At 36.7% G+C, this 18,063-nt stretch overlaps 18 non-coding genes across 18 annotated transcripts; all 18 read left to right on the top strand.

Annotated features, from left to right (window-relative positions):
• Window positions 1-76: 76 nt before the first annotated feature.
• On the top strand, window positions 77-150 carry TRNAT-CGU. Its single transcript has one exon. It is a non-coding gene; the product is annotated as a tRNA-Thr (tRNA).
• Window positions 151-2,080: 1,930 nt separating this feature from the next.
• TRNAT-AGU lies at window positions 2,081-2,154 on the top strand. The gene has a single exon. It is a non-coding gene; the product is annotated as a tRNA-Thr (tRNA).
• Window positions 2,155-2,426: 272 nt separating this feature from the next.
• Window positions 2,427-2,500, top strand: TRNAT-CGU. The gene has a single exon. It is a non-coding gene; the product is annotated as a tRNA-Thr (tRNA).
• A 1,809-nt stretch (window positions 2,501-4,309) lies between these two features.
• On the top strand, window positions 4,310-4,383 carry TRNAT-AGU. The gene has a single exon. It is a non-coding gene; the product is annotated as a tRNA-Thr (tRNA).
• A 272-nt stretch (window positions 4,384-4,655) lies between these two features.
• Window positions 4,656-4,729, top strand: TRNAT-CGU. Its single transcript has one exon. It is a non-coding gene; the product is annotated as a tRNA-Thr (tRNA).
• Window positions 4,730-6,589: 1,860 nt separating this feature from the next.
• TRNAT-AGU lies at window positions 6,590-6,663 on the top strand. Its single transcript has one exon. It is a non-coding gene; the product is annotated as a tRNA-Thr (tRNA).
• A 272-nt stretch (window positions 6,664-6,935) lies between these two features.
• TRNAT-CGU lies at window positions 6,936-7,009 on the top strand. Its single transcript has one exon. It is a non-coding gene; the product is annotated as a tRNA-Thr (tRNA).
• A 1,982-nt stretch (window positions 7,010-8,991) lies between these two features.
• On the top strand, window positions 8,992-9,065 carry TRNAT-AGU. The gene has a single exon. It is a non-coding gene; the product is annotated as a tRNA-Thr (tRNA).
• Window positions 9,066-9,337: 272 nt separating this feature from the next.
• Window positions 9,338-9,411, top strand: TRNAT-CGU. The gene has a single exon. It is a non-coding gene; the product is annotated as a tRNA-Thr (tRNA).
• Window positions 9,412-10,818: 1,407 nt separating this feature from the next.
• On the top strand, window positions 10,819-10,892 carry TRNAT-AGU. The gene has a single exon. It is a non-coding gene; the product is annotated as a tRNA-Thr (tRNA).
• A 272-nt stretch (window positions 10,893-11,164) lies between these two features.
• On the top strand, window positions 11,165-11,238 carry TRNAT-CGU. Its single transcript has one exon. It is a non-coding gene; the product is annotated as a tRNA-Thr (tRNA).
• Window positions 11,239-11,570: 332 nt separating this feature from the next.
• On the top strand, window positions 11,571-11,644 carry TRNAT-CGU. Its single transcript has one exon. It is a non-coding gene; the product is annotated as a tRNA-Thr (tRNA).
• Window positions 11,645-13,430: 1,786 nt separating this feature from the next.
• Window positions 13,431-13,504, top strand: TRNAT-CGU. Its single transcript has one exon. It is a non-coding gene; the product is annotated as a tRNA-Thr (tRNA).
• Window positions 13,505-13,914: 410 nt separating this feature from the next.
• TRNAT-AGU lies at window positions 13,915-13,988 on the top strand. Its single transcript has one exon. It is a non-coding gene; the product is annotated as a tRNA-Thr (tRNA).
• Window positions 13,989-14,133: 145 nt separating this feature from the next.
• On the top strand, window positions 14,134-14,207 carry TRNAT-AGU. The gene has a single exon. It is a non-coding gene; the product is annotated as a tRNA-Thr (tRNA).
• A 67-nt stretch (window positions 14,208-14,274) lies between these two features.
• Window positions 14,275-14,348, top strand: TRNAT-CGU. The gene has a single exon. It is a non-coding gene; the product is annotated as a tRNA-Thr (tRNA).
• Window positions 14,349-14,426: 78 nt separating this feature from the next.
• Window positions 14,427-14,500, top strand: TRNAT-AGU. Its single transcript has one exon. It is a non-coding gene; the product is annotated as a tRNA-Thr (tRNA).
• A 145-nt stretch (window positions 14,501-14,645) lies between these two features.
• Window positions 14,646-14,719, top strand: TRNAT-AGU. Its single transcript has one exon. It is a non-coding gene; the product is annotated as a tRNA-Thr (tRNA).
• Window positions 14,720-18,063: the final 3,344 nt, after the last annotated feature.

Genomic DNA, 18,063 nt, shown 5'->3' with positions numbered 1-18,063 from the left:
ATGAGAGCATAACCATGTTGTGTCGAGTATTTTTTTTTTGTCGTTTCAGCGTTCGATATGTCTTAATATTCAAGTGGCTCTTGTAGCTCAGTTGGTTAGAGCACTTGTTTCGTAAGCGAGAGGTCTTGAGTTCAACTCTCAACAAGAGCATAGGTGTAAATACAATTTAATTTTCTCATATGTCTCTTCGGTTTGTATTTTATGATACAATTCTATGTGTAGCGTAAACTGAAGTAGTCTTTTGCAACTCTTCCCCTTTTCCTTACTAAAGCTTTTACGGTACTAAGATATGTTTGCTTGGGTGTTCATTCGTGTGGTGATTCTAGAATTGGTATGTCTATAATTTCATGTTGCTTTCATAGCTCAGTTGGTTAGAGCACCCGTTTAGTAAGTGGGAGGTCTTGAGTTCTCAACTCTCTTAATGAGAGCGTTGTGTTTAGGCTAGTTATCCCGTATATACGGGTGTAATTAAATACGAAGCGTTTGTTTCAATTCAATTTTAGTCCCTAAAATAAAATTAACTTATATAGCGTTTTGCTTATTATTCTTATGGGTGTTTATTCGTTTAGCGATTCAAAAATTGGTATNAGCGAGAGGTCTTGAGTTCAACTCTCAACAAGAGCATAGGTTTTAATACAATTCTATGGATTTGGTTTATCTTATAAATATAAATTAGTATTTTCCTTGTTTTTCTCGAGTAAACCGAAGGAGTCTCTTGCATTCTCTTCCCCTTTTCCTTACTAAAGTTTTCACCAGAGCCCTAAGATATGTTTGTTTGGGTGTTTACTCGTTTATTTGCTACCTATAATCTACAAGATCTCTAACCTAGAGCAAATTTTCTGCTTAATTCGCTACCAAAATCTACAAGATCTCTAACCTAGAGCTTTGATACTAACTATAAGATTTTATTTAAATTCGTTAAAACATAACCCTTTATCTTAAAACACAGCTACAGACTTACATGTTTGGAAAAAATTTAAAACATAACCTTTATTTTAAAACACAGCCACAGACTTACATGTTTATAACCTTTATCTTAAAACACAGCCACAGACTTACATGTTTCGAAAACACCTTTAAAACGACACAACAAAAGACTAAATAAAATAATTAAGCGTTTACGTGTTTCTAAAACACCTTTAAAACGACACAACAAAAGACTAAATAAAATAATTAAGCGTTTAAGTTCAAAATACCACTATCTTATGCATGTGCTATGGTCTAGAGTTGTGATGTTGTATTTAAAGAAATACTCACTAAGTGACCCCACTATTGGGGTTAAATGCAAGAACATGCGAATGTAATGACGGGACCTATCCTTTCAATCTATTTTCCTACGGTGCTGTCTTAATGGGTAATTTGGACATGTACCATATACTCGACACACAGCCCATACGTGCGAGTATGGGCTCACCAGTCAGTTCGCACATCGTTGGCACTTTTCTTGTCGGGCGAGCATACTCTGGGAGCTCCTTAGGCCGGACACCCGTTAGAACTAGTAACCGTAACGGCAGCGCTATGAAAAACATAACGATCGTTGTCATTATGATGCTTGGTATTAATATTCGATGATTAGCGCTTTGTTCATTGTTCTTATCGGTAAAAATTCACAACCTTGATTGTCTTGTTTGTTTGCTAATTTTACGATTGCTACTTTTTGCTTATAAGTAACTCTTATAGTCAGTTGGTTAAAGCACCCGTTTAGTAAGCTGGTGGTCTTGAGTTGAACTCTCAATAAGAGCATGGTGTCTATATATATAAAAAATTGTCTTTCACAATTGTCTTTCCACTCGAGCTATGAGTTCAATTTTTCTCGTATCTCTTAGGTATGTATTTCATAATACAAAACCTATTTGGGTATTTGTTTGGTTGTTTGATATGTCTTGTTAGTTCAGTTGGTTAGACTACTTATTTTGTAAGTGAGAGGTTTTGAGTTCAATTCTCAACAAATGCAAATCTTTCAAATTATCATGCATGTATTAATATTCTTGAATTGTTTTTGCATGTATTAATATTCTTGAATTGTTTTTGGTGTTTGTTTGTTTAGCGATTTTGTGATTGATACATTTTTGTGCAAGTAGCTCTCATAGCTCAGTTGGTTAGAGCACCCGTTTAGTAAGCGGGAGGTCTTGAGTTCAACTCTCAATAAGAGCAATGCATGGATGTGTATGTTTGAAAATGCCATACTTTAAGTTTAAAAATATGTTTTTTGGGTTGTATTTTGTGATACAATTCTATGTACCGTGTAAACTGAATCGGCAATTCCAGAATTGGTATGTTTTTAGTTTCAAGTAGCTCAGTTGGTTAGAGCACCCGTTTAGTAAGCGGGAGGTCTTGAGTTCAACTCTTAATGAGAGCATAACCATGTTGTGTCGAGTATTTTTTTTTTGTCGTTTCAGCGTTCGATATGTCTTAATATTCAAGTGGCTCTTGTAGCTCAGTTGGTTAGAGCACTTGTTTCGTAAGCGAGAGGTCTTGAGTTCAACTCTCAACAAGAGCATAGGTGTAAATACAATTTAATTTTCTCATATGTCTCTTCGGTTTGTATTTTATGATACAATTCTATGTGTAGCGTAAACTGAAGTAGTCTTTTGCAACTCTTCCCCTTTTCCTTACTAAAGCTTTTACGGTACTAAGATATGTTTGCTTGGGTGTTCATTCGTGTGGTGATTCTAGAATTGGTATGTCTATAATTTCATGTTGCTTTCATAGCTCAGTTGGTTAGAGCACCCGTTTAGTAAGTGGGAGGTCTTGAGTTCTCAACTCTCTTAATGAGAGCGTTGTGTTTAGGCTAGTTATCCCGTATATACGGGTGTAATTAAATACGAAGCGTTTGTTTCAATTCAATTTTAGTCCCTAAAATAAAATTAACTTATATAGCGTTTTGCTTATTATTCTTATGGGTGTTTATTCGTTTAGCGATTCAAAAATTGGTATGTTATTAATTTCAAGTGGCTCTTGTAGCTCAGTTGGTTAGACCACTTGTTTAGTAATTAGGAGGTTTTGAGTTCAACTGCTTGTAAGCAAGAGGTTTTGATTTCAACTCTTAACAAGGCCAAAGTCTTTGTTTGATTGTCGTTTCAGCGTTTGATGTCCTTTTTTTTTTTTTTAAGTGTCTCTCGTAGCTCAATCGGTTAGAGTACTTGCTTAGTAAGTGAGTCTTCTTGAGTCGAACTCTAAACAAGAGCATTATTCTAAGAACTTGATTATTTGCTACTTTTCTTATACTTTTCNGCCACAGACTTACATGTTTATAACCTTTATCTTAAAACACAGCCACAGACTTACATGTTTCGAAAACACCTTTAAAACGACACAACAAAAGACTAAATAAAATAATTAAGCGTTTACGTGTTTCTAAAACACCTTTAAAACGACACAACAAAAGACTAAATAAAATAATTAAGCGTTTAAGTTCAAAATACCACTATCTTATGCATGTGCTATGGTCTAGAGTTGTGATGTTGTATTTAAAGAAATACTCACTAAGTGACCCCACTATTGGGGTTAAATGCAAGAACATGCGAATGTAATGACGGGACCTATCCTTTCAATCTATTTTCCTACGGTGCTGTCTTAATGGGTAATTTGGACATGTACCATATACTCGACACACAGCCCATACGTGCGAGTATGGGCTCACCAGTCAGTTCGCACATCGTTGGCACTTTTCTTGTCGGGCGAGCATACTCTGGGAGCTCCTTAGGCCGGACACCCGTTAGAACTAGTAACCGTAACGGCAGCGCTATGAAAAACATAACGATCGTTGTCATTATGATGCTTGGTATTAATATTCGATGATTAGCGCTTTGTTCATTGTTCTTATCGGTAAAAATTCACAACCTTGATTGTCTTGTTTGTTTGCTAATTTTACGATTGCTACTTTTTGCTTATAAGTAACTCTTATAGTCAGTTGGTTAAAGCACCCGTTTAGTAAGCTGGTGGTCTTGAGTTGAACTCTCAATAAGAGCATGGTGTCTATATATATAAAAAATTGTCTTTCACAATTGTCTTTCCACTCGAGCTATGAGTTCAATTTTTCTCGTATCTCTTAGGTATGTATTTCATAATACAAAACCTATTTGGGTATTTGTTTGGTTGTTTGATATGTCTTGTTAGTTCAGTTGGTTAGACTACTTATTTTGTAAGTGAGAGGTTTTGAGTTCAATTCTCAACAAATGCAAATCTTTCAAATTATCATGCATGTATTAATATTCTTGAATTGTTTTTGCATGTATTAATATTCTTGAATTGTTTTTGGTGTTTGTTTGTTTAGCGATTTTGTGATTGATACATTTTTGTGCAAGTAGCTCTCATAGCTCAGTTGGTTAGAGCACCCGTTTAGTAAGCGGGAGGTCTTGAGTTCAACTCTCAATAAGAGCAATGCATGGATGTGTATGTTTGAAAATGCCATACTTTAAGTTTAAAAATATGTTTTTTGGGTTGTATTTTGTGATACAATTCTATGTACCGTGTAAACTGAATCGGCAATTCCAGAATTGGTATGTTTTTAGTTTCAAGTAGCTCAGTTGGTTAGAGCACCCGTTTAGTAAGCGGGAGGTCTTGAGTTCAACTCTTAATGAGAGCATAACCATGTTGTGTCGAGTATTTTTTTTTTGTCGTTTCAGCGTTCGATATGTCTTAATATTCAAGTGGCTCTTGTAGCTCAGTTGGTTAGAGCACTTGTTTCGTAAGCGAGAGGTCTTGAGTTCAACTCTCAACAAGAGCATAGGTGTAAATACAATTTAATTTTCTCATATGTCTCTTCGGTTTGTATTTTATGATACAATTCTATGTGTAGCGTAAACTGAAGTAGTCTTTTGCAACTCTTCCCCTTTTCCTTACTAAAGCTTTTACGGTACTAAGATATGTTTGCTTGGGTGTTCATTCGTGTGGTGATTCTAGAATTGGTATGTCTATAATTTCATGTTGCTTTCATAGCTCAGTTGGTTAGAGCACCCGTTTAGTAAGTGGGAGGTCTTGAGTTCTCAACTCTCTTAATGAGAGCGTTGTGTTTAGGCTAGTTATCCCGTATATACGGGTGTAATTAAATACGAAGCGTTTGTTTCAATTCAATTTTAGTCCCTAAAATAAAATTAACTTATATAGCGTTTTGCTTATTATTCTTATGGGTGTTTATTCGTTTAGCGATTCAAAAATTGGTATGTTATTAATTTCAAGTGGCTCTTGTAGCTCAGTTGGTTAGACCACTTGTTTAGTAATTAGGAGGTTTTGAGTTCAACTGCTTGTAAGCAAGAGGTTTTGATTTCAACTCTTAACAAGGCCAAAGTCTTTGTTTGATTGTCGTTTCAGCGTTTGATGTCCTTTTTTTTTTTTTTAAGTGTCTCTCGTAGCTCAATCGGTTAGAGTACTTGCTTAGTAAGTGAGTCTTCTTGAGTCGAACTCTAAACAAGAGCATTATTCTAAGAACTTGATTATTTGCTACTTTTCTTATACTTTTCATAGTATTTGTTTGGTTGTCCTTCTGTGTTTGATATGTCTTCTTCTTCAAGTGGCTCTTGTAGCTTAGTTAGTTGGAGCAATTGTGTCATAAGTGAGATGTCTTGAGTTCAAATCTCAATAAGAGCGTATGTTTCATTTTGATTTTTGACCCTAAATTAAATTCTAACTTTTACTAGTGGTTTAGACCTATGTGCATTCAGAGATTGGTTTAGCCTGAGGAATTAACCTCAAACATCATGGGAACGAGAGATGAGATTTACCTAGACGTCCTAAAGACCTAGAATAGCACAATGAGAACCTTGGAGAAAAATAAAGGTAACATGTAGGCCGATAGCAGATGGTACAATGTTGCAGAGTTTCTACCTCTCTTTCTGCTTCAGTACGGTATCGTCGAGCTAGGCTTGTGTGACCTGAGAGAGAGTTTTGTTGGATCCGTCTTGTGGGAGGATGTCAACTATGCAAATAGTTAGCATTGCTAGCACGTAAAGGGGATAGCGCCCCCAACTTTGGGCGTCTAGATGACTTGTGGGATGGGTTCGTAAACTACCTCCCATGGATGACAAACAGGTTAGCACTCACCATTTTTCCCACTTGTTAGAGAGTGTTTGTTGAGGTAGCACCTCAACATCGGATATCGGATATCGGTTACCGCTGCATAGACTAAGCACGCTACCACAAACTATGCACAATAAGAGCAATACACCTAGAGCCCAGAGTAAAGCACGTGGTCACCTANAAAGCACCCGTTTAGTAAGCTGGTGGTCTTGAGTTGAACTCTCAATAAGAGCATGGTGTCTATATATATAAAAAATTGTCTTTCACAATTGTCTTTCCACTCGAGCTATGAGTTCAATTTTTCTCGTATCTCTTAGGTATGTATTTCATAATACAAAACCTATTTGGGTATTTGTTTGGTTGTTTGATATGTCTTGTTAGTTCAGTTGGTTAGACTACTTATTTTGTAAGTGAGAGGTTTTGAGTTCAATTCTCAACAAATGCAAATCTTTCAAATTATCATGCATGTATTAATATTCTTGAATTGTTTTTGCATGTATTAATATTCTTGAATTGTTTTTGGTGTTTGTTTGTTTAGCGATTTTGTGATTGATACATTTTTGTGCAAGTAGCTCTCATAGCTCAGTTGGTTAGAGCACCCGTTTAGTAAGCGGGAGGTCTTGAGTTCAACTCTCAATAAGAGCAATGCATGGATGTGTATGTTTGAAAATGCCATACTTTAAGTTTAAAAATATGTTTTTTGGGTTGTATTTTGTGATACAATTCTATGTACCGTGTAAACTGAATCGGCAATTCCAGAATTGGTATGTTTTTAGTTTCAAGTAGCTCAGTTGGTTAGAGCACCCGTTTAGTAAGCGGGAGGTCTTGAGTTCAACTCTTAATGAGAGCATAACCATGTTGTGTCGAGTATTTTTTTTTTGTCGTTTCAGCGTTCGATATGTCTTAATATTCAAGTGGCTCTTGTAGCTCAGTTGGTTAGAGCACTTGTTTCGTAAGCGAGAGGTCTTGAGTTCAACTCTCAACAAGAGCATAGGTGTAAATACAATTTAATTTTCTCATATGTCTCTTCGGTTTGTATTTTATGATACAATTCTATGTGTAGCGTAAACTGAAGTAGTCTTTTGCAACTCTTCCCCTTTTCCTTACTAAAGCTTTTACGGTACTAAGATATGTTTGCTTGGGTGTTCATTCGTGTGGTGATTCTAGAATTGGTATGTCTATAATTTCATGTTGCTTTCATAGCTCAGTTGGTTAGAGCACCCGTTTAGTAAGTGGGAGGTCTTGAGTTCTCAACTCTCTTAATGAGAGCGTTGTGTTTAGGCTAGTTATCCCGTATATACGGGTGTAATTAAATACGAAGCGTTTGTTTCAATTCAATTTTAGTCCCTAAAATAAAATTAACTTATATAGCGTTTTGCTTATTATTCTTATGGGTGTTTATTCGTTTAGCGATTCAAAAATTGGTATGTTATTAATTTCAAGTGGCTCTTGTAGCTCAGTTGGTTAGACCACTTGTTTAGTAATTAGGAGGTTTTGAGTTCAACTGCTTGTAAGCAAGAGGTTTTGATTTCAACTCTTAACAAGGCCAAAGTCTTTGTTTGATTGTCGTTTCAGCGTTTGATGTCCTTTTTTTTTTTTTTAAGTGTCTCTCGTAGCTCAATCGGTTAGAGTACTTGCTTAGTAAGTGAGTCTTCTTGAGTCGAACTCTAAACAAGAGCATTATTCTAAGAACTTGATTATTTGCTACTTTTCTTATACTTTTCATAGTATTTGTTTGGTTGTCCTTCTGTGTTTGATATGTCTTCTTCTTCAAGTGGCTCTTGTAGCTTAGTTAGTTGGAGCAATTGTGTCATAAGTGAGATGTCTTGAGTTCAAATCTCAATAAGAGCGTATGTTTCATTTTGATTTTTGACCCTAAATTAAATTCTAACTTTTACTAGTGGTTTAGACCTATGTGCATTCAGAGATTGGTTTAGCCTGAGGAATTAACCTCAAACATCATGGGAACGAGAGATGAGATTTACCTAGACGTCCTAAAGACCTAGAATAGCACAATGAGAACCTTGGAGAAAAATAAAGGTAACATGTAGGCCGATAGCAGATGGTACAATGTTGCAGAGTTTCTACCTCTCTTTCTGCTTCAGTACGGTATCGTCGAGCTAGGCTTGTGTGACCTGAGAGAGAGTTTTGTTGGATCCGTCTTGTGGGAGGATGTCAACTATGCAAATAGTTAGCATTGCTAGCACGTAAAGGGGATAGCGCCCCCAACTTTGGGCGTCTAGATGACTTGTGGGATGGGTTCGTAAACTACCTCCCATGGATGACAAACAGGTTAGCACTCACCATTTTTCCCACTTGTTAGAGAGTGTTTGTTGAGGTAGCACCTCAACATCGGATATCGGATATCGGTTACCGCTGCATAGACTAAGCACGCTACCACAAACTATGCACAATAAGAGCAATACACCTAGAGCCCAGAGTAAAGCACGTGGTCACCTACTAGGCCATGGATGCGATGAGAGCCTACAAGTAGGTTGTTTATTGAGTATTTTTATACTCACCCTCTTTCCTCTTTATTTTTCAGGTGTTCACAGGCTACCAATCGAGGTGAAGGAACATTCTAGAGCTGTGCAGTCACAAAGGGGACGATTCTAGAGTGTCAGTTGGAGTCTTTTGTATTTTGTTTTAGAGTTACATTCCAAACTTGTTTCCCCGTTTGTAATATTCTAAATAACATCGTCTTATAATTGGATTTATTATACTTTTATCGTATTTTATTTAAATTTTATCGGACTTTTTTAACATCATCATATTNTTGTTAGTTCAGTTGGTTAGACTACTTATTTTGTAAGTGAGAGGTTTTGAGTTCAATTCTCAACAAATGCAAATCTTTCAAATTATCATGCATGTATTAATATTCTTGAATTGTTTTTGCATGTATTAATATTCTTGAATTGTTTTTGGTGTTTGTTTGTTTAGCGATTTTGTGATTGATACATTTTTGTGCAAGTAGCTCTTATAGCTCAGTTGGTTAGAGCACCCGTTTAGTAAGCGGGAGGTCTTGAGTTCAACTCTCAATAAGAGCAATGCATGGATGTGTATGTTTGAAAATGCCATACTTTAAGTTTAAAAATATGTTTTTTGGGTTGTATTTTGTGATACAATTCTATGTACCGTGTAAACTGAATCGGCAATTCCAGAATTGGTATGTTTTTAGTTTCAAGTAGCTCAGTTGGTTAGAGCACCCGTTTAGTAAGCGGGAGGTCTTGAGTTCAACTCTTAATGAGAGCATAACCATGTTGTGTCGAGTATTTTTTTTTTGTCGTTTCAGCGTTCGATATGTCTTAATATTCAAGTGGCTCTTGTAGCTCAGTTGGTTAGAGCACTTGTTTCGTAAGCGAGAGGTCTTGAGTTCAACTCTCAACAAGAGCATAGGTGTAAATACAATTTAATTTTCTCATATGTCTCTTCGGTTTGTATTTTATGATACAATTCTATGTGTAGCGTAAACTGAAGTAGTCTTTTGCAACTCTTCCCCTTTTCCTTACTAAAGCTTTTACGGTACTAAGATATGTTTGCTTGGGTGTTCATTCGTGTGGTGATTCTAGAATTGGTATGTCTATAATTTCATGTTGCTTTCATAGCTCAGTTGGTTAGAGCACCCGTTTAGTAAGTGGGAGGTCTTGAGTTCTCAACTCTCTTAATGAGAGCGTTGTGTTTAGGCTAGTTATCCCGTATATACGGGTGTAATTAAATACGAAGCGTTTGTTTCAATTCAATTTTAGTCCCTAAAATAAAATTAACTTATATAGCGTTTTGCTTATTATTCTTATGGGTGTTTATTCGTTTAGCGATTCAAAAATTGGTATGTTATTAATTTCAAGTGGCTCTTGTAGCTCAGTTGGTTAGACCACTTGTTTAGTAATTAGGAGGTTTTGAGTTCAACTGCTTGTAAGCAAGAGGTTTTGATTTCAACTCTTAACAAGGCCAAAGTCTTTGTTTGATTGTCGTTTCAGCGTTTGATGTCCTTTTTTTTTTTTTTAAGTGTCTCTCGTAGCTCAATCGGTTAGAGTACTTGCTTAGTAAGTGAGTCTTCTTGAGTCGAACTCTAAACAAGAGCATTATTCTAAGAACTTGATTATTTGCTACTTTTCTTATACTTTTCATAGTATTTGTTTGGTTGTCCTTCTGTGTTTGATATGTCTTCTTCTTCAAGTGGCTCTTGTAGCTTAGTTAGTTGGAGCAATTGTGTCATAAGTGAGATGTCTTGAGTTCAAATCTCAATAAGAGCGTATGTTTCATTTTGATTTTTGACCCTAAATTAAATTCTAACTTTTACTAGTGGTTTAGACCTATGTGCATTCAGAGATTGGTTTAGCCTGAGGAATTAACCTCAAACATCATGGGAACGAGAGATGAGATTTACCTAGACGTCCTAAAGACCTAGAATAGCACAATGAGAACCTTGGAGAAAAATAAAGGTAACATGTAGGCCGATAGCAGATGGTACAATGTTGCAGAGTTTCTACCTCTCTTTCTGCTTCAGTACTCGAGCTATGAGTTCAATTTTTCTCGTATCTCTTAGGTATGTATTTCATAATACAAAACCTATTTGGGTATTTGTTTGGTTGTTTGATATGTCTTGTTAGTTCAGTTGGTTAGACTACTTATTTTGTAAGTGAGAGGTTTTGAGTTCAATTCTCAACAAATGCAAATCTTTCAAATTATCATGCATGTATTAATATTCTTGAATTGTTTTTGCATGTATTAATATTCTTGAATTGTTTTTGGTGTTTGTTTGTTTAGCGATTTTGTGATTGATACATTTTTGTGCAAGTAGCTCTTATAGCTCAGTTGGTTAGAGCACCCGTTTAGTAAGCGGGAGGTCTTGAGTTCAACTCTCAATAAGAGCAATGCATGGATGTGTATGTTTGAAAATGCCATACTTTAAGTTTAAAAATATGTTTTTTGGGTTGTATTTTGTGATACAATTCTATGTACCGTGTAAACTGAATCGGCAATTCCAGAATTGGTATGTTTTTAGTTTCAAGTAGCTCAGTTGGTTAGAGCACCCGTTTAGTAAGCGGGAGGTCTTGAGTTCAACTCTTAATGAGAGCATAACCATGTTGTGTCGAGTATTTTTTTTTTGTCGTTTCAGCGTTCGATATGTCTTAATATTCAAGTGGCTCTTGTAGCTCAGTTGGTTAGAGCACTTGTTTCGTAAGCGAGAGGTCTTGAGTTCAACTCTCAACAAGAGCATAGGTTTCAAATGTTGNTTTAGTAAGCGGGAGGTCTTGAGTTCAACTCTCAATAAGAGCAATGCATGGATGTGTATGTTTGAAAATGCCATACTTTAAGTTTAAAAATATGTTTTTTGGGTTGTATTTTGTGATACAATTCTATGTACCGTGTAAACTGAATCGGCAATTCCAGAATTGGTATGTTTTTAGTTTCAAGTAGCTCAGTTGGTTAGAGCACCCGTTTAGTAAGCGGGAGGTCTTGAGTTCAACTCTTAATGAGAGCATAACCATGTTGTGTCGAGTATTTTTTTTTTGTCGTTTCAGCGTTCGATATGTCTTAATATTCAAGTGGCTCTTGTAGCTCAGTTGGTTAGAGCACTTGTTTCGTAAGCGAGAGGTCTTGAGTTCAACTCTCAACAAGAGCATAGGTGTAAATACAATTTAATTTTCTCATATGTCTCTTCGGTTTGTATTTTATGATACAATTCTATGTGTAGCGTAAACTGAAGTAGTCTTTTGCAACTCTTCCCCTTTTCCTTACTAAAGCTTTTACGGTACTAAGATATGTTTGCTTGGGTGTTCATTCGTGTGGTGATTCTAGAATTGGTATGTCTATAATTTCATGTTGCTTTCATAGCTCAGTTGGTTAGAGCACCCGTTTAGTAAGTGGGAGGTCTTGAGTTCTCAACTCTCTTAATGAGAGCGTTGTGTTTAGGCTAGTTATCCCGTATATACGGGTGTAATTAAATACGAAGCGTTTGTTTCAATTCAATTTTAGTCCCTAAAATAAAATTAACTTATATAGCGTTTTGCTTATTATTCTTATGGGTGTTTATTCGTTTAGCGATTCAAAAATTGGTATGTTATTAATTTCAAGTGGCTCTTGTAGCTCAGTTGGTTAGACCACTTGTTTAGTAATTAGGAGGTTTTGAGTTCAACTGCTTGTAAGCAAGAGGTTTTGATTTCAACTCTTAACAAGGCCAAAGTCTTTGTTTGATTGTCGTTTCAGCGTTTGATGTCCTTTTTTTTTTTTTTAAGTGTCTCTCGTAGCTCAATCGGTTAGAGTACTTGCTTAGTAAGTGAGTCTTCTTGAGTCGAACTCTAAACAAGAGCATTATTCTAAGAACTTGATTATTTGCTACTTTTCTTATACTTTTCATAGTATTTGTTTGGTTGTCCTTCTGTGTTTGATATGTCTTCTTCTTCAAGTGGCTCTTGTAGCTTAGTTAGTTGGAGCAATTGTGTCATAAGTGAGATGTCTTGAGTTCAAATCTCAATAAGAGCGTATGTTTCATTTTGATTTTTGACCCTAAATTAAATTCTAACTTTTACTAGTGGTTTAGACCTATGTGCATTCAGAGATTGGTTTAGCCTGAGGAATTAACCTCAAACATCATGGGAACGAGAGATGAGATTTACCTAGACGTCCTAAAGACCTAGAATAGCACAATGAGAACCTTGGAGAAAAATAAAGGTAACATGTAGGCCGATAGCAGATGGTACAATGTTGCAGAGTTTCTACCTCTCTTTCTGCTTCAGTACGGTATCGTCGAGCTAGGCTTGTGTGACCTGAGAGAGAGTTTTGTTGGATCCGTCTTGTGGGAGGATGTCAACTATGCAAATAGTTAGCATTGCTAGCACGTAAAGGGGATAGCGCCCCCAACTTTGGGCGTCTAGATGACTTGTGGGATGGGTTCGTAAACTACCTCCCATGGATGACAAACAGGTTAGCACTCACCATTTTTCCCACTTGTTAGAGAGTGTTTGTTGAGGTAGCACCTCAACATCGGATATCGGATATCGGTTACCGCTGCATAGACTAAGCACGCTACCACAAACTATGCACAATAAGAGCAATACACCTAGAGCCCAGAGTAAAGCACGTGGTCACCTACTAGGCCATGGATGCGATGAGAGCCTACAAGTAGGTTGTTTATTGAGTATTTTTATACTCACCCTCTTTCCTCTTTATTTTTCAGGTGTTCACAGGCTACCAATCGAGGTGAAGGAACATTCTAGAGCTGTGCAGTCACAAAGGGGACGATTCTAGAGTGTCAGTTGGAGTCTTTTGTATTTTGTTTTAGAGTTACATTCCAAACTTGTTTCCCCGTTTGTAATATTCTAAATAACATCGTCTTATAATTGGATTTATTATACTTTTATCGTATTTTATTTAAATTTTATCGGACTTTTTTAACATCATCATATTTAGCTCTTGTAGCTCAGTTGGTTAGAGCACTTGTTTCGTAAGCGAGAGGTCTTGAGTTCAACTCTCAACAAGAGCATAGGTTTCAAATGTTGAGGTTCACAGGGATGTTTGTTTGTTTGCGGTTCTGTGATTGGTCTGTTCTTATTCTCAAGTGGCTCTTGTAGCTCAGTTGGTTAGGTTCACAGGGATGTTTGTTTGTTTGCGGTTCTGTGATTGGTCTGTTCTTATTCTCAAGTGGCTCTTGTAGCTCAGTTGGTTAGGTTCACAGGGATGTTTGTTTGTTTGCGGTTCTGTGATTGGTCTGTTCTTATTCTCAAGTGGCTCTTGTAGCTCAGTTGGTTAGGTTCACAGGGATGTTTGTTTGTTTGCGGTTCTGTGATTGGTCTGTTCTTATTCTCAAGTGGCTCTTGTAGCTCAGTTGGTTAGGTTCACAGGGATGTTTGTTTGTTTGCGGTTCTGTGATTGGTCTGTTCTTATTCTCAAGTGGCTCTTGTAGCTCAGTTGGTTAGGGCACCTGCTTAGTAAGCGGGAGGTCTTGAGTTCAACTCTCAACAAGAGCATTGTGTGTTCTCCACTCTCCTTTGTATAAATAATTTTATATATAATGTAAATCATTGCATTTTTTTTTTTAAACTAAAGTTTTCGTGGTATCTGAATCCTAAGATATTGGTGATTTTAATATTGGTACTTTTTGGCTTTCAAGTAGCTCTCATAGCTCAGTTGGATAGAGCACCCGTTTAGTAAGCGGGAGGTCTTGAGTTCAACTCTTAATGAGAGCATAACCATGTTGTGTCGAGTATTTTTTTTTTGTCGTTTCAGCGTTCGATATGTCTTAATATTCAAGTGGCTCTTGTAGCTCAGTTGGTTAGAGCACTTGTTTCGTAAGCGAGAGGTCTTGAGTTCAACTCTCAACAAGAGCATAGGTTTCAAATGGTTAGGTTCACAGGGATGTTTGTTTGTTTGCGGTTCTGTGATTGGTCTGTTCTTATTCTCAAGTGGCTCTTGTAGCTCAGTTGGTTAGAGCACCTGCTTAGTAAGCGGGAGGTCTTGAGTTCAACTCTCAACAAGAGCATTGTGTGTTCTCCACTCTCCTTTGTATAAATAATTTTATATATAATGTAAATCATTGCATTTTTTTTTTTAAACTAAAGTTTTCGTGGTATCTGAATCCTAAGATATTGGTGATTTTAATATTGGTACTTTTTGGCTTTCAAGTAGCTCTCATAGCTCAGTTGGATAGAGCACCCGTTTAGTAAGCGGGAGGTCTTGAGTTCAACTCTCAATGAGAGCAGAGCATTGTGTTCATACATTGGGTTAATTTGACCAACTTGAACTAAGATTTTTTTTCTTGCTTGGGTTAGTCGAATTTTTTAGAACTGAAAAATTCGGTTTGCTGGGTTGATATATTTTTTTGGTTAAGTCGATCTAATCAACATGAAAACAGGGTTACAACACAAGAATTTGCGAAGGAAGTCAAATAAGTATGGCAAGAACGCTAATCGACGAAAATAACATTTGTAAGTGATACTTTGTGACTTGTAAATGTTTGATATTTGAACTTTATGAGATTTTAGTTATTAATATGGAGAACTTTATGATATTTGAACTATAAACCTTTTAGGTTATTACTTGAACACGATCCTCTTATATGTCAATCACCTTCAATTCTCATATAATAAGTCACAATTAAATTACAAATAACATAATAAAAATTATTGTTAAACACTAAACAATTAATTACCGTGCTTAAGGGTATAAATCCAAACATAAGCTCCTTGAACTTTGCTTGATCTCCGATCACGTGGTTGCTCGCTCCTCTGGCTAGTAACATATGTTAGTTTTCATTTGGTATTCTTCATCTGTGAGTAGGTTCGTCATAACCTTATCTTTATTGAGTATCAACGGGTTGGCCATTTTCTTGATCAACATCAATGCAGGCTCTTACCCTTCCCGTGGTTGGCATTGTCATGGGTTTGTGAGGTGTTGTCATGACCTCCTCAGTCGTGATGTCCGCGACCACGACCACGCCCACACCCATTACCTTTACTTTCCTTTTTGTGACTATCATGTCCTTTCGTACCTAAAAAGGAAGAATCAATCGCATCTTTCTTTTTCGTCTGTGCCAATCACTTCTCGTGTGTGAGCAATAAATGTTTCTCCTTCTCTCTATCTTCGTAGCCACGAAATCTCTCCTCATGGATCTTAAGACGATCAACAACCTCCTCAACCGACATGTTTGTGAGGTCATCGAACTGCTCAATGAAGGTAACAATTTGCATAAAACTTAGAGGGACAGCTCGAAGGAACTTATTGATGATGGAGATCGCCTAACGAACGGATACCGCTAACGATTGTCATCAAATTTATGGCAAAGTCGTCTATTGACTCATCATCCATCATGTAGATAACCGAACTCACTCTCTTCAAGCCCTGCACCTTTGCTTTCTTGACACGTTTCACACCTACATGCATAGTTTGCAATGTCTCTCATGCTGCCTTTGTCAAGTCTTTCTCTGCCAACATGAGAAGGACGTCCTCCAAGACTGCTTGGTAGATGACTGCAAGAGTCATCCTATCCTTACGCTCCCCAATGTCATCACCAAGCTCAATGACATCCCACACACTTTGTATATGTAAGTTAACACACATCTTTATCAACCATGCTACTAGTTACTTTTCGTGAGTAACAAGTACTAGATTGTTATACTCCCCTCCTTCCCACTCTTTATCATTGTCATATCTCATCCGGCTACTGTATATGGTGATGACATTTGTTTCAGCATCCTAGCTCCGATACCAAATGTTGGATATGGTCCACAATCAAAATAGGCCGAACAAATAAAAAAATCATGAAAAAAAATTTGGAGAAAAGTTTCTTTGCTAACAATCCTCCTAAACAAAAAACCAACAATTTTCATAAACAAAAGACTAACAATTTTTCTAAACTTATTCTACTTAATAACTAATAACAATTATCCTAAATGGTATTAAATATCTTTAACGCTTCCTCTTCCCGCAAGCTAAGCATCGGATTTGAACGAACGTGAAGCTTGGATTTGAAATTCAAAGAGAGGTCGAGAAACACTTTTCGTGAAAATGTCAACAACCTAGTTCGGAGGAGGCATAGAGAAACACTTTCTTGCCCATCGAAAACTGTAGAGAGATCGACGCTCAGCGGCAATGATCCATGAAAAGGGATCATCGCTCAGCGACGATGCTGCCTTGGCTCTAGTGATTATATTTCTAATTCAAGAAGTAGAAGGGGGAAACCTAGAGCAAAGGACAAATACAATATTGAAGTCGAAAGAGTCGCCACAGTGGGCAAAGAAGCCAATTTTGGTGAGAAGGCCAACCGGAAGAGTCGTCACGTTGGGTAAAGGAGCCAATTTTGGCGAGAAGGGCGGTGGCGACTTGGTTGGTGAAGAGGCTAGTGTGGCACCCAGATTCCAAAGGTAAATCTTTGCAGAAGGTCGATAGGTTTTTCGAGATTCTGTATGTTTTCGATGGGAACACTCATGAGGATTCTGTATGTTTTCGGCGCCCCGATACCATGAGAATGTTTGCTTAATCCACCACACCTAAAGTTCTCAATTTATAATAAGTAAATTAGAAGGATATGAAAATCGTAATAAATAGAAAGATACCTATAATAAAAAGGCAAATATGTTTAACACAGTGGCAAAGAGAAAACAAATAATAACCAAGTTTTTAAATCGATGGTGGTAAACGACTAAAATACCATTACGGTCGTTACTAGTTCTTTTGAGGTAGTTGTTTTTGTTCTGTTGTGCCGTGAAACCTTAGGACTTTTTTATAAGACCGTTAGTAACTCTGTCAAAGTAAACGGAAAGACGCTCCAACGTTCGAAATAAAATCGTGCAAAAAGACAATTATTACGCGTTTTTGGGGGACCCCACTTTTGCAATGAGAGAATATCGTGCTCTTAAATATAAATAAACTAAATTAATAAAACACTTTCATAAAATAAAAAATATCACTCAATTTAAAAAATAAAATAAAAATATTTTGTTTAAAAAATATTTTTAAAATTAAAAAAAAAAAAAAAGGTCTCGTACCGACCGAGATAGTATTCCACTTTGAGCATTTTTAAATGTTAGATGAACACGACTCTCCACAATAATATGATATTGTCCACTTTGAGTATAAGCTGTCATGACTTTACTTTGTGCTTCGCAGAAGGCCTCATAGCAACGGAGATAAACCGAGGATCATTCTCTAAATTAGCGAATGTGAGACTTTCATAGTCTCTACTCCTTCTCTTTTGGAGTCCTTTGTTCGATATTTGAGAATTCTATTGGCATGACTAAGTTTAGTGCATGACTCTGATACATGTTGGATGAATAAGACTCGACCTTTTGGGAACCCAAAACAAAGCCATGAGAATTTATGCTCAAAGTGGACAATATCATATCATTGTGGAGAGTCGTGTTCATCTAACACTAAGAAATGTTTTGTTCCCCTCAATCCAATTGACGTGAGATCTCACATAAAAGCTCAATTGAAAAAAACAATGCAACAATATATCTACTCTTTCTCTTTAACATTACATCTTGAAGAGGATTTGCTCTATCGTCGAGTGAGCTCGCCATTGAGGGTTGACCTTTATTCTTTTTT

Source organism: Cucurbita pepo, chromosome LG09 (assembly GCF_002806865.2).
Source record: "Cucurbita pepo subsp. pepo cultivar mu-cu-16 chromosome LG09, ASM280686v2, whole genome shotgun sequence".
Lineage (NCBI taxonomy): Eukaryota > Viridiplantae > Streptophyta > Magnoliopsida > Cucurbitales > Cucurbitaceae > Cucurbita > Cucurbita pepo.
This window is presented reverse-complemented; position numbering and strand designations above follow the sequence as displayed.